This window comes from Microcaecilia unicolor, chromosome 2 (assembly GCF_901765095.1).
Source record: "Microcaecilia unicolor chromosome 2, aMicUni1.1, whole genome shotgun sequence".
Classification (NCBI taxonomy): Eukaryota; Metazoa; Chordata; class Amphibia; order Gymnophiona; family Siphonopidae; genus Microcaecilia; species Microcaecilia unicolor.
In genome coordinates, this window is record NC_044032.1 from 539,094,092 (window position 1) to 539,108,815 (window position 14,724).

Consider the following 14,724-nt stretch of genomic DNA (forward strand, 5'->3'; position numbering starts at 1 on the left):
AAAAACTGGTTAAAAGATAGAAAACAAACAGAGAGTAGGGTTAAATGGTCAGTATTCTCAGTGGAGAAGGATAGTTAGTGGGGTTCCTCAGGGGTCTGTGCTGGGACCACTGCTTTTTAACATATTTATAAATGACCTAGAGATGGGAGTAACTAGTGAAGAAATTAAATTTGCTGATGACACAAAGTTATTCAAAGTCGTTAAATTACAGGAGGATTGTGAAAAATTACAAGAGGACCTTACGAGACTGGGAGACTGGGCATCTAAATAGCAGATGACGTTTAATGTGAGCAAGTGCAAAGTGATGCATGCGGGAAAGAGGAACCCAAATTATAGCTACGTCATGCAAGGTTCCATGTTAGGAGTCACGGACCAAGAAAGGGATCTAGGTGTAGTCATTGATGATAACTTGAAACCTTCTGCTCAGTGTGCCGCCGCGGCTAAGAAAGCAAATAGAATGTTAGGTATTATTAGGAAAGGAATGGAAAACAAAAATGAGGAAGTTATAATGCCTTTGTGTTCAATTCTGGCTGCCGTATCTAAAAAAAAGATATAGTGGAATTAGAAAATGTGCAGAGAAGGGCGACGAAAATGATAAAGGGGATGGGTCCACTTCCCTTTGAGGAAAGGCTAAAGTGGCTAGGGCTCTTCAGCTTGGAGATAAGGCAGCTGAGGGAAGATATGATAGAGGTCTATAAAATGAGTCGAGTGGAACAAGTAGATGTGAGGCGTCTGTTTACACTTTCCAAAAATACAAGGTCTAGGGAACATGTGATGAAGCTACAATGTAATAAATTTAAAATGGAGAAAATATTTCTTCACTCAACATGTAATAGAAAACTTAATTAATGGTCTCGACCCAACCCCTAGTGAATACCCTCCTGACCGAATATGTTCAAATTTTCCTCTCCTCAGCACCAACACAGTTACCCAGGCGATTAAACAATACTCCAACAGCCATTGTCAACTGGACACCTGCCCCAGCTACCTAATACGATCTGCCCCCCACCGCTTCAATACGGATCTCACATCCCACTTAAACTTCATGCTTCAACAGGGTATCTACCCTAAAGAAAAAGGCAACATCCTGCTCACCCCAATACCAAAAGACACCAAGAAAAAAAACAAACGACATTACCAACTACCGCCCAGTAGCATCTATCCCATTAGTAGTCAAACTAATGGAAGGACTGGTGACCAAACAACTCAATGACTACATAAACAAATTCACTATACTACTTGAGTCACAATCAGGATTTTGACCCCTACACAGCACCGAAACAGTACTACTCACTCTCCTAACCAAATTCAAGCAGGAAATAGCAATAGGCAAGAGCATTCTCCTCCTCCAATTTGACATGTCAAATGCGTTCAACATGGTTAACCATAACATATTGCTAAGACTCCTAGACTACTTCAGAATCAGTGGTGGCACTCTCAAATGGATTAAGGGTTTTCTAACCACAAGAACAAACATATCAAACAAACAAACAAGAACAAAGTGAAATAAAAAACAAACATATCGTCACTGTGGAAACCAGGCTGCGGAGTACCACAAGGATCACCACTATCATTGATCCTTTTCAACCTCATGATGACTCCACTAGCCAAGACCTTATCCACCCAAGGCCTTAACCCATTTATCTACGCTGATGACGTTACATTATACATCCCCTACAAACATGATCTGGCGGAAATCACCAACGAAAATCAAGCTAAGCTTAAACATCATGAACTCATGGGCAAATGCATTCGAACTAAAACTCAATACAGAAAAAACACACTGTCTCATCATCTCATCCTAATACAATACATACAAACCCACAAACATTAACACCTCAGGATACACCCTCCCTATCTCAGATAGCCTGAAAATTCTCGGAGTAACAATCAACCATAACCTATCACTAGAGACCCAAGCGAAATCCACCATAAAGAAAATGTTTTCTCAATGTGGAAACTCAAACGCGTGAAACCATTCTTCCCGAGGGAAATATTTTGTAACATGGTACAGCCAATGGTACTAAGCCACGCAGATTACTGTAATGGAATCTATGCGGGATGCAAGGATCAAATCATAAAGAAACCAGACCGCCCAAAACACAGCAGCCAGGCTTGTATTTTGAAAAACACGTTCATACAGCGCCAAACCACTCCGAGAAAAACTGCATTGGCTACCAATCAAAGAACATATCACAAAATCTGCACGATCATACCTAAACCTCCACTACCCAAGCAGCAATGGACTCAAATACAAATCCACCTATTCATCCAGCTTTTCCTACCTAAGCGCACAACTATGGAACGCATTGCCAAAAGCAGTAAAAACTACGCTCGACCACCTACATTTTTGGAAAGCACTAAAGACAGACCTGTTCAGAAGAGCATACCCCACAGACCCAACATAAAAATACCTAGACACTTGCGACACAATGTATCCAAAGACCGTAACGGTCATTACCTGACTCTTCTTCCCCCCTTTCTCTCCCTAAGTTCCCCCCAATTGTACCTACCATACATGTACCTCATTCTACCACAATATCACTTTGTATTCATTCATACCATGTATTTGTTCAGACCGGAATTGGCTAACGCCGTTAACGGTTATATGTAAGCCACATTGAGCCTGCAAAAAGGTGGGAAAATGTGGGATACAAATTTAACAAATAATAATAATAAATAATAATTAAGCTCTGGAATTCGTTGCCAGAGAATGTGGTAAAGGCAATTAGCTTAGCGAAGTTTAAAAAAAGGTTTGGATGGCTTTCTAAAGAAAAAGTCCGTAGACCATTATTAAATGGATTTGGGGAGAATCCACTATTTCTGGGATTAGCAGTATAGAATGTTTTGTACCTGGATCTTGCCAGGTATTGTGACCTGGATTGGCCACTGTTGGAAACAGGATGCTGGGCTTGATGAACCTTTAGTCTTTCCCAGTATGGCAATACTTATCTACTTATAGTAACCTATGGATTTTTGTAAGTCTAAATGCTAAGAAAATATGCCTCACATTCACATATATTTTTCTTCCTTTTTTTGTCATATAATTAATCCAGTTTGCTTTGCCAAGTGATTCACTTGTAAGATTTTGTTTGAATTTATTTATTTATTGCATTTGTATCCCACATTTTCCCACCTATTTGCAGGCTCAATGTGGCTTACAAAGTCCTGTTATGGCACTGTCATTCCAGGATATCAGATACAATTGGTGATGTAAAAAGATTAAGGGAAAAAAGAAAAGATTTAGGGGGTAAGTATAGAAGGTAGACTTTCATAACTGGTGTGAGTTGGCTAAGTAATTTAGTAAGGCTATGGGTTCTCTTTGTAGGCCTTGTTGAAGAGATATGTCTTCAGAGATTTACGAAAGTTGGTTATTTCATCAATAGTTTTCAAGGCAATAGGTAATGCATTCCACAACTGCGTGCTCATGTACGAGAAGGTAGTTGCATGTACCATCTTGTATTTTAGTCCTTTACAGCTGGGGAAGTGTAGATTTATAAAGAGGAAAACAAAACCACCAAAAGAACAAAATTAACCTTGACAAAACCAAAGTGCTGAATATTTCCTTAGGAAAAGACAAGTGGCAATCATCATGTAAAAATTTCCCCTTTAAATGTGTCCCATTCTCAACTAAAATATTTAGGGGTTAAGGTCACTAGGAACCTTTCTACTTTATTTCAAGCTAAATATGTTCCCTTAATCAAGAATATTCAAGAAAGGAGATTGGGGAAGAGGTGATTTTTCATGGTCTTACCTCTCCTATTCTACTTATTTCAAGCCCTTCTAATCCAAATTAGTACTGATATTTTGAATAGATGGCAAAAGCTTTGGACAAACTTTACTGGGGGGAGGGAGATGCCCACAACAGAAAAAAAGCATACTCAGCACAACTTAAGACATATTTGGAACTGGCAAGCTACTCATTGAACAGTTTTATACATCCCAGACACAGTTGAAAGATCTCACATGGGTGGTTCATACACTTCAAGGGCTTATCCCCTACAGTTAATCCTTTTGTATGGTATATTATGAAACTGTGGAATGACTTGATATCTTCTCTAAAGGGCATACAATGGTATTCTTGGTTTAACACCAATAGCTCTTCTCCATGTGGAAGGGGTTGGGGTGGGACCTGCTCAGATTAGACAGTGGGAAAAAAGGGGGCTAGATACATCTAGCAATTTTTTCATGTTGGACAATTAAAAAGTTTTGAAAATCTGACACAGGAATTTCATCTTCCCAGATGGGGAATTCTTTATATATATATACACAATGCAGTCTATATCAGGGTCATTTCTCTTTTTAGTTCCAATATTTTTATTGTGTTTTATAAATGATAACAAATGGCTAAAATAAAGTAATTAGCCAGCATAACAATTTAAAAGTGACTAACAGGCATATTTTCAAAGCACTCCTTACAAAGTTCCATAGAAACCTATGGAACTTTGGAAGGCTAATAAGTGCTTTGAAAATGAGCCCCAAAGCATCAGGTAAACATGTTCAAGTTAAGGCTAGACAGGGATTATTGCTATAACAGATCATAAACATAAATAATCACAGGAGTAACACACAGGTTCAATTCTGACAAAGGTTATTACATAGTTGGTCTAATAAAGGAGTCCATATTTTTTGTAGTTAACAAGTGAGTTAAACTTTTCAGCCGCAGCATATTCATATTTAGCTAAATACATATGGAGTTCCACCATGACAAATAAGTTACTTTGTTAAGATCTTTCCAACAAAAGAAAAGTGTTCTTAGGGCTTGTTGTAACATTAAGTCCAATAATTGTGCTTGATATTTGTCTATTGCCGATTGTATTGACAGCATTTGAAGTGTTTTTAAGTCTGTTGCATAGCGGTCTCTTTTCTACAAATTGGCCGAATTCTCTGCTGTGTCTACATCTTAATGGTACTAGTATTGTTTGCTAATCACCTCAGTTAGATGTTATCACTAAACTGCTTTATTGTTTAATTTTGCTTTCATGACTCATGATGCTAAGTTTACATATAAAGTTAGTGTTTATTTATCAATAATGTACAAATGCACTAATGATAAATTAATAGTATTTTTACTGCTTAATCATCCTTAATAGCAGTGCTTACAATAACTATACAGACTATAATATGGCTTCTCTGCTTCTTCTCTTTATATTTTTCCCGCGCTGTTATTTAAGGTATTGCACTCATACTAATACTAACACAGCTTGCAGCGCTCTCCAAATTTGTATAGCATGGTCCCTGTACTTTTACCAGGGTCATTTTAAGGATGAAACAAAGAGGCCTCTTAATTCGCTAGAACTTTTATGTCTTCAGATGATGCAAGCCAGGGCTTTGATTTCTGCATTGTACAAGGAAGTATGAACTTAAAAAGCTCAAATATTCAGGCGGATATGCCCAGATTGTCAGATCAAGCGGTAATGGAGTTGGACATGCCGCTACAGATGAGAGAGTTACAGAAAGCAATTAAGGGATTGCGGCCGTTGACAGCTCCAGGTGAAGACGGCTTCTCGGGAGAGTTCTTTAAATTGATGCAGGCTCCTATGGGGGGAACATTGCTTGATTATCTGCAGGCAATCGTACAGGAGGGCACGATTCCGGGTAGGGAAAATACAGCCCTCATCTCACTCATACTAAAACCGGGTCGGCCACCCGAAGATCCAGCATCATACAGGCCTATCTCATTAATTAATGTGGACATCAAACTCCTTGCAAAGGTAATGGCCAACAGACTGGCTGCCCGGATTGCAGAGTTGGTGGATGTGGCACAAGTGGGCTTCATTCCTCGCAGACAATCAGTATTGCATGTCCGCAGAATCCTACTGGATATGGCACAGAGCAAGTATACACAGTCACCGTTACTAGTGGCAAGTCTAGATGCTGCTAGGGCTTTTGACCAGGTGGACTGGAAATATTTGTTCCATGTCTTGGAATGGGTGGGGATCCCTGAGGGGTTTTGAGAGCAGTTAAGGCGCTCTATTCAGGCATGTTGGCGCAGATTGTAGCGAATGGGAGTAGGTCGGCACCTTTTGAAGTGCAACGCGGCACGCGGCAGGGCTGCCCATTGTCCCCGCTCTTATTTGACCTTTCTCTAGAGCCCTTGCTGCGGATACTTAATAAGACATGTAAGATACAGGGCATTAGTGTAGGGGGGGAGGAGCTTCGTGCACTGGCGTATGCGGATGACATTATGCTTTTGCTCGCGGACCCCCAAGCCTCTTTAGAATATGTTTTACAGGTAGTGGAACAATATGGTGCGGTGTCAGGGTTTCCCTTAATCTTCAAAAGTCATGTGCGATGGCACCGGATGACGATACGTTCCATGACTGGAGAGGTCAATTCCCGTTACGTCAGGAAGATGTAGCGCTAAAATATTTAGGGATTTTAATACCTAGAGATTTGACACTTCTATACGAACAAAATATCAGAACACTCATGGAGATGACGAAAAAAACAGCTGCTGCTATGGCAGGCACTACCATTATCTCTGTGGGGAAGGATAGCGCTGTTCAATATGCTGGTAGTGCCGAAATGGGTATATGTTTTCCAGCAGCTCCCGCTCTTTCTAAAAAAAAAAAAAAAGGATGAGAATAAAATGGGGAAAATGTTACAAACATATTTATGGAAAGGGAAACGCCCAAGACTAAAGCTCTCTATGATCTTGACACCTAGAGAATATGGGGGTATGGGAATGTTAAAACCTTCGCTCATTAACGGTAGCATGCTCTATGCGCCACATAAGTGATTGGTTCTGAGGATCCTCGGACTTCTCCCTGACGGCTATAGAGACCTCTATTTTTCCGGAGACCCAATTTAGTCACCTGTTACATACTGGGGGTAACTTACCTCAGGCGGCGCTGAAACGCCATCCATTGCTGGGATCCCTGCGAGCGACCTGGAGGTGGCTTTGCCGTCGTCATCAGCTTTCCGCTAAAGTAACGCCATATCTCTCAATCTGCAATAATCCGGATTTCCCACCAGGTCAGGGAAATAGTGTGTTCCAACAATGGGAAAAGAAGGGTATAATATACTTGGTGCACATCATAGATGAGGAGGGTAAGATCCGGCCTTTTACCACCTTGCAACAACAATATGGGATCCCAGCGAGGCATTTTTTTGCGTATCTCCAATTAAGACATTATGTCCAGACTTTACCCTGGACGGACCTGACGGAGGATGTGTCCGACATTCTCTCGGAGACTTATACGTTGGGAGCTCAGCTGTGTGTGCCATTAAGATTTCATCACCAGCAATTGAAGGACACGACTGTAGAGCTACATTATGCGTCCTTGGCAGCAGACTGGTCCAAAGATTTAAACTGTGAGGTGACGGAGGAGATGTGCAAAGTATACTTAAAACAATTATATGCGCGGCGTTTGTCAGTAGTACAGCGCGAAAAACTATATAGATTCTTGTTAAGACTGCACATCTCTCCTCTACGGGCATTTAAGGCAAAAATTTCCAGTTCGGGGGTCTGTCCAAAGTGTGGGGCGGTTATGGCCTCCTTAGGGCATATGTTCTGGCTCTGCCCGGCGGTACAGAGCTTCTGGGGGACAGTGCTACAGATTATAGATTTGTGGTGGGGATGTACTCTCACTTGTGACCCCTTGCTGCTATTTAATAGCTTTAAATTTACAACACAACCTCCGGCGGGGTTTAAGAGATTCGTGCAATTAGCAATTTTTTGCGCCATCCATGCCATCTTGACAGCCTGGATGATGCCGCAGGGCCCTCACATCTGGAGGTGGAGATCACAGTTAATCCACCAAATGAGAATAGATAGGTGTGGGGTGCAAAACATGGATAGTGTTCCAGGCGCCAGGTTTAGAGAAATATGGGAGCCAGTGTGGAACACCTTGCCACCTAAAGGGAGAAGTTACATCTTAAACATTTAATCATCACGCATGAAGGGAGGATGGGTAGGGAGGGGGTGAGTTGGGTGGGATGGGATAGAGGGAGTGGGTTTCTGTGCTGTGCTAGAGTAGTGTAGGGGAGAGGGAGGAGACGACGGGGACTCCAGAGCAGTCGGCTCCACTCATTGACAGGGGGACAGGGGAGTCCGTCCTGATATTGGGGTGCATACATTTGGTTAGATCGATTGTGAGGGTCCTATCCCACGTTAGTGTCGGGGAAGTGGGCTGGGAGGCCATAAGAACCAAAGCCTCTGGTCTTACGTGTGGAACTAGTCCTTGACTTATAAAGTGTAATGGTTTTCTTAAAGTTCTACTTGTTAGTTTGTCTGGTGGCCGGTACAGGGGAGGGGGGGGGGGGGGAGGGAGGAAATGGGGAATGCAAAATTTGTTGTAATCCTTAAGCACGTGGCATCTTGAAGCACATATGTGTTGTTTCTGTGTTGAGATATGTACCTGCAATATATGTATTGGATTACCAATAAAAAGATTTAAACATAAATTATTTCCCTCATATTTGTGCCTTAAGATTATCTACCTATATTAGGGTAATCAAATTCTAGTTCTTAACAATACTTGTATTAAGATAATTTAGGGGAACTCAAATACTGTAAACTGATCCCTGGTTTTCTCTTTTCATAAAGTTTTATATTCTTTGTGGTTTAGGTCTGTATGGAAATTTCTCTTGAAAATAATAAAAATATGAACTAAAAAAAAAAGCTCACATATATGAGGGGACTGGCAATCTGATTTGGGTTTGGAATTAGAGATTTCACAATAGGAAGACATTATTCTGAGAGCTCATAGATCTTCTATTTATGCCAGTCTCAATGAAAATAGTTTGTGGTGGTATCTAAAGCCCTTGCGATTAAGTAGAGGCCCTTTACTACGAAAGAGTCCTGTTTACATATGTGGTGGGCCTGCCCCATCAGACCTTTCTGGGGGCAAATATAAGATGCCAGATAGGAAATTGTGGGCGTCTCCTACAGTTGACACCAGCAATTCGCCTATTTAATACAGGTCTTGATACTACTGATCCCTTACTCAAAGTTTTCATTAATTGTTTTATAGCTGCAAGATGTTTCATACCTTCATTAGATGCCTGGCACAAAAAAAAAACTGCAATGTTTTTCTTATGGAAAGGCTCACTGCCATTAAGGCTGATGTTATACTCTTACAGAAAAATGTTGACGTATTTTGCATAATTACTTGGACAAAATTTAGTCTGTACATATGGTTAAGTGGAGACAGACTGGGTGATGCCAGGTTTTTGAATATTAGAGCTTACTGGAGGGTGGAGGAAGTTGGATGTATACCTATATTATTATTGTTATGACTCCAGGGTCTGGGAGAATGGAAGTTATTATTGGGTTAGTTTATGTGTTTGACTATGGAATTATATTTTGTTTGTTACTATAAAATCTAATAAAATTTCAAGTAGAAAAAAAATAAATTATATGCCTGTTGGCAGGCAGCAGGGACATTTGGAAAAGGAAGCCTTAGATACTATTGCATCAGTAGACAATTTGGATATTCACTTTTTAGGAGTCATTACTAGATAAGGTCCCAAAAAAACAGGTAGGCAAGTGGTCTGCTAAGTCCTGAAGGAAGGAAACTGTGAAAGCAAACACGCTGAATGGTAGATGAAATCTTAAAATAATTTACTGGTCTGTTTGCTGGGGTTATTTTATCATCTAGGAGCATTAGGCTGCAAAGCTGAAGCCAAATGCTCCTGGGCAGGAAGATCCCCCTAGGTTTCCGGCCCCCCTCAACTTAAACCCCCCAACCCCCCCCCCCCCCCCCCCCCCGGTACAAGGTCTGCTCACCCCCCACAAGAACAAGCCCCCCACTCCCCTTGGTATCACTGGTGGTCCGGGGGGAGGGGGTGTGTCTTCAAGCAGAAGTGATGCCCATTCCTACACCAGCTTCAAAATGGTGCCCCTAGTAGTAGTCTCACATGACTACCACTAAAGGTCATATTTCCATCTAACAAAATTATATGGAAATATGACCCCTAGTGGTAGTTGTGCAAAGGGACAAAAATAGGAGCATCATTTGAAGCCGGTGCAGGACTGGGCAACGCTCCTACCCAAAGACCCCCTCAGACCCCAGGAAGACTTCCCATAAACACCAGAAGGCCTCCCCCTGACCACCAATGATATCAAAAGGGCGATGAAGGGGGGAGGGGTGACTTGTGAGGGTGGGCGGGTTTTGTGTTAAGAGTGGGGAGTTAGGTCGGGGGAGGGGGCCCTGATCTAGCAGCCCAGGATCATTAGGCCATGGCTTTGCAGTCCGATGCTCCAGGGCCATGGGAATAATGTTACTTGTGAGGTGGCTTGCAAGCAGCAAGGTGGCTTGCACTGGGATTCAGCAATCTGGTACCAGGATCCCACAGGTTGCTGAATCCTGAAGGAAATAAGGTGCGCTAAGTGGTGAACTTTTACTTCACTTTGATGATTCCCCCACCCCCTTTGTGTCTAATTCATAGACTGTACATTTTGTACTATGAGGTTACAGTGTATTAAATTTAATATTGCGTATAAGGATGTTACACATGTTTTTAATCAGATTAATAGGACAGAGAAAGTACCTGCATATAATGTGTACAGTGCTGCCTATGTCTAGTAGCGCTATAGAAATGATTAGTAGTAGCAGTAGTAGTATATAATCCACCTAGAACCTAGCAGTTAGAGCAGACTATAAATGCCCATGGTTACATAAAATTAAGCACAATACATCACAATACATTGTTTACATAACATTCTTATACTGCCTGTTTTTTTGTCTTTTCCCTCTCAGGGCCCAATTGCAGAAAAGTCCCCATTAACAACCATGTGTGTTTAGATTCTCAATAGAACTTACCAATCTGGAAATAGCGAGCGATAATCAAAGGAAATCGAATGCAAATGAGCTGCACACAATTTCAGCAAGCAGCTCGGTAGGGAAAGCGCCCAGCAGATGCACAGAACAGATTCTTGGCAACTGTCCCTGTTCTGCACATGTGCTAGGCAGGGGCGTAGCTACGGGTGGCCTGGGTGGGCCCAGGCCCACCCAATTTCAGCTCTGGCCCGCCCACTCCCATTGCTCCCATTGCCGGCCACTGCTGCTTTTCCTATTGAGCAGCAGGGCCGGCGCTACAAAAAGAAGAAGCGCTCAGCTGACTGAGCTGAGCAATGCCGCCAACGTGTAACAACGAGAAAAAAATGTAAAAAAAAAAAAAGCACGGCACCGTAGGGCAGCCTCGAAGCATTGGCTGCTGGCTCTGCAGGCTCCTCCCATCTCTTACGTCACTGCCCCTGTAGCGAAACAGGGGCAGTGACGTTAAGAGACGGGAGGAGCCTGCAGAGCCAGCAGCCAATGCTTCGAGGCTGCCTGCGGTTGCCGCGCTTTTTTTTTTAAACATCTTTTTTCTCGTCTTTAGCGTTGGTGGCGGCGCTCAGCTCAATCAGCTGAGCGCTTCTTCTTTTTGTAGCTGGGGCTGGCAGGCCTGAATCGGGTGGGCCTGAATCGGATGGCAGGATGGGGACTGGGAGAAAGAAGGAAAACGGAAGGATAGGGAGAGAAAGAGGGAAAACAGATGGCAGGATGGGGACTGGGAGAAAGAGGGAAAACGGATGGCAGGGTGGGGACTGGGGAGAAAGAGGGAAACAGAAGGATGGAGAGAGAAAGAGGGAAAACGGATGGCAGGGGTGGGGACTGGGGAGAAAGAGGGAAAACAGAAGGATGGGGAGAGAAAGAGGGAAAACGGATGCAGGGTGGGGACTGGGGAGAAAGAGGGAAAACAGATGGCAGGGTGGGACTGGGGAGAAAGAGGGAAAACAGAAGGATGGGGAGAGAAAGAGGGAAAACAAGGATGGGGAGAAAGAGGGAAAACAGATAGGAGGATGGCAGAGAAAGAGGGAAAACGGATGGCAGGATGGGGACTGGGGAGAAAGAGGGAAAACAGAAGGATGGGGAGAGAAAGAGGGAAAACGGATGGCAGGTGGGGACTGGGGAGAAAGAGGGAAAACAAGGATGGGGAGAAAGAGGGAAAACAGATAGGAGGATGGCCAGAGAAAGAGGGAAATGGAAGGATGGGGAGAGAAAGAGAGAAAACAGATAGGAGGATGGCAGAGAAAGAGGGAAATAGAAGGATGGGGAGAGAAAGAGGGAAAACAGATAGGAGGATGGCAGAGAAAGAGGGGAAAACGGAAGGATCGGGAGAGAAAGAGGGAAAACAGAGTGAAGGATGGCAGAGAAAGAGGGAAAACAGAGTGAAGGATGGGGAGAGAAAGAGGGAAAACGGATGGCAGGGTAGGGGCTGGGGAGAAAGAGGGAAACCAAGGATGGGGAGAAAGAGGGAAAACAGATAGGAGGATGGCAGAGAAAGAGGGAAAATGGAAGGATGGCACAGAAAGAGGGAAAACGGATGGATAGGAAGAGAGACACTGGATGGAAGGATGGGGAGAGAAAGAGGGGAGATGGATGAAAGGATGCAGAGAGAAAGGGGCGAGACTGGAAGGATGTGGAGAGAGAAGGGACACTGAACAGAAAAGGGTAGAGAGATAGACACTGGTTAGAAGGAGGAGAGAGAGACATTAGATGGAAGGATCAGGAGAGAGGGTAAATGGGTGGAAGGATGGGGAGAGAAAGAGGGAAGACGCTGGATGGAAGGGTAGGGAGAAAGAGGTGACACTGGATGGAAGGATGCAGAAAGAAAGAGGGGAGACTACTGGAAGGATGGGGAGAGAGAAGGGAGACACTGGAAGGATGGGGAGAGAAAGAAGAGAGCTGCTGGATGGAAAAGGAGAGTAGTGAAAGACTGGAGAATAAGAGGAGGGGCATGGGGAGAACAAGGGTGAGAAAAAGATGAAAAGCCATAAGTAGATGAAGGAAATTAAAGAATGGATAGTAAGAATGAATTAAATCTGGACCAGAGAGAGAGAGGCAGAAAAATATTGAAGAAAGCAAAGAAAAAGGAGAGAAAAATGACAAATGCCAGGAAACCCTGGCAGAAGAGTTAAGCGGAAAACGAAGGAAAGCAGAATCTAGAGACTGGGAGCAACACAATGAAAAAAAGTAAATGGCCATACAACAAAGGTAAAGAAAATAATTTTATTTTTAATTTAGGATAAGTAATATGGTACCTGTGTTAATGAAGTTTCAGAGACCAATACTTCCGTCCTTAGGTCAGGCAAGGATACCGTAACAGCATTATACTGACCTGAGGCAGGAGGTTTTGGCCTCTGAAAGCTCACTGAAAGGATTAGGCTATTAATAAATTGTCTGAAAATCTGATGCACTGAAAAGCAGCACTTTACCCTGTGTGACAAATGTATCTGAGTGTGACTACATTTTGCTGGGGTAGGGGGGTAGAGAGAAAATTTTTGTGCCCACCCACTTTTGGGTTCAGGCCCACCCAAAATTGGCACTCTGGCTACGCCACTGGTGCTAGGGCTGGTGTACTCTTTCTTTTCCCCTGCAGTACTTGCTGGATTCACTGTCCCCCTATCTCCTTTCTCTTGAAGTGCTCTGTTGCTAGCTCCAGCTTACTTAGGGTTACCATATTTGCCCTGACAAAAAAAGAAGACACCAATAGCTATGCCCCTCCCAGCTCCCCTCCAGTATGCCTCTTCCCCACCTCGTCACGCCCCTTCCCCAAGTAACACAGTCATCTTGACTTGACCCCCCCAAAGTAAGTCCTCTTCTATATATTTCCCTCCCCCCAAATCTTTTTCCAGCCTCCCTCCACCCACCTTTTTTATTTTTTACAGCTCCCTCACCCCTGTTAAAGGTAGGCGGTCCTTTCTGTACATCACTTGGAAATTGTCTGTACATCGCTCGGAATGCTCATTTTAATACTAATAAGCTCTCTGTAATACATTTGCATAGGATTATCGTTAGATGCTACCCTGAATGGTAAAACCCGCAGAACCCCTTTGTGCATTAGATGCTGAATAACGTGATCACTAGACTGGCTAGAACCAGTTTAAATCAGATGTTGATAGCACGGTAACCTTTGACAATCGGCCCCTCAGTCAGCAGAAGCTGTCATGAAAATTCGCTTATAGATTCTCACAATGTTACTCTTAACCAGCTCAATGCTTCCATCTCCAACCAAAAGCACCAGCTCGACTGAACAGATATTACTAGCCTGTGGCGTGGTTTCTATATTAACAGTGCAAATAAGATTCTCATCCCAGAGTAGGTCAAGTCCCTTTGAATGTGGTTGCTAACAGATTTCTGCCATTGTCTGTTCCTGTCAAATTGCATATTTTTCTCAGCTGTCTGAACTGTAGTACAGCGTGTTAAATAAGGTCAGCCTTCATGATTTTAAATGTATTATCAACCATGAATGACATTTATTTCCATTAAAAAAAAAAGATATGAAAATTAGAAGTCCAGGTTTCTGCAACAGTCCTGAGGTAATTGCAGTATAATCTAAGTTTATATACAGTCTCTCTGTTCCTGAATGTTTTGAAATTATGTAGTGATTCTGTGGCATATTACTCTTTCCCATCCTTCCTCTGTCATTCCCTCTTCTATATATCTCATTTCACTATGCCCTCCTTCTCATCAATGTGATCTTCCATTTGTTGTAGCCTTTGCTTAGCTTACTTTAATTTGCGCCACACAGCTCAGTAAACTTGGTTGTTGCTGTTCAATGAGAGATCAGAGTTAGTCAGTACTGCACAAACTCAAAGCTCACAGTGAAGAGACCGGAGCTGCTGAGGGGAATTAGAGGCCACAAGTGATGGTGAAAGGGGCTTCTAGTGGGTTGGTTTTTTTTTAATTACATTTGTACCCCGCGCTTTCCCACTCATGGCAGGCTCAATGC

General features: G+C 43.0%; 1 protein-coding gene across 1 annotated transcript in view; it reads right to left on the reverse strand.

The window, feature by feature from the left end:
* The window catches only part of SMIM14 (small integral membrane protein 14), a 122,352-nt gene that overhangs the window by 100,053 nt on the left and 7,575 nt on the right, over positions 1–14,724 (reverse strand). The gene's annotated exons all lie outside the window — the stretch shown is intronic.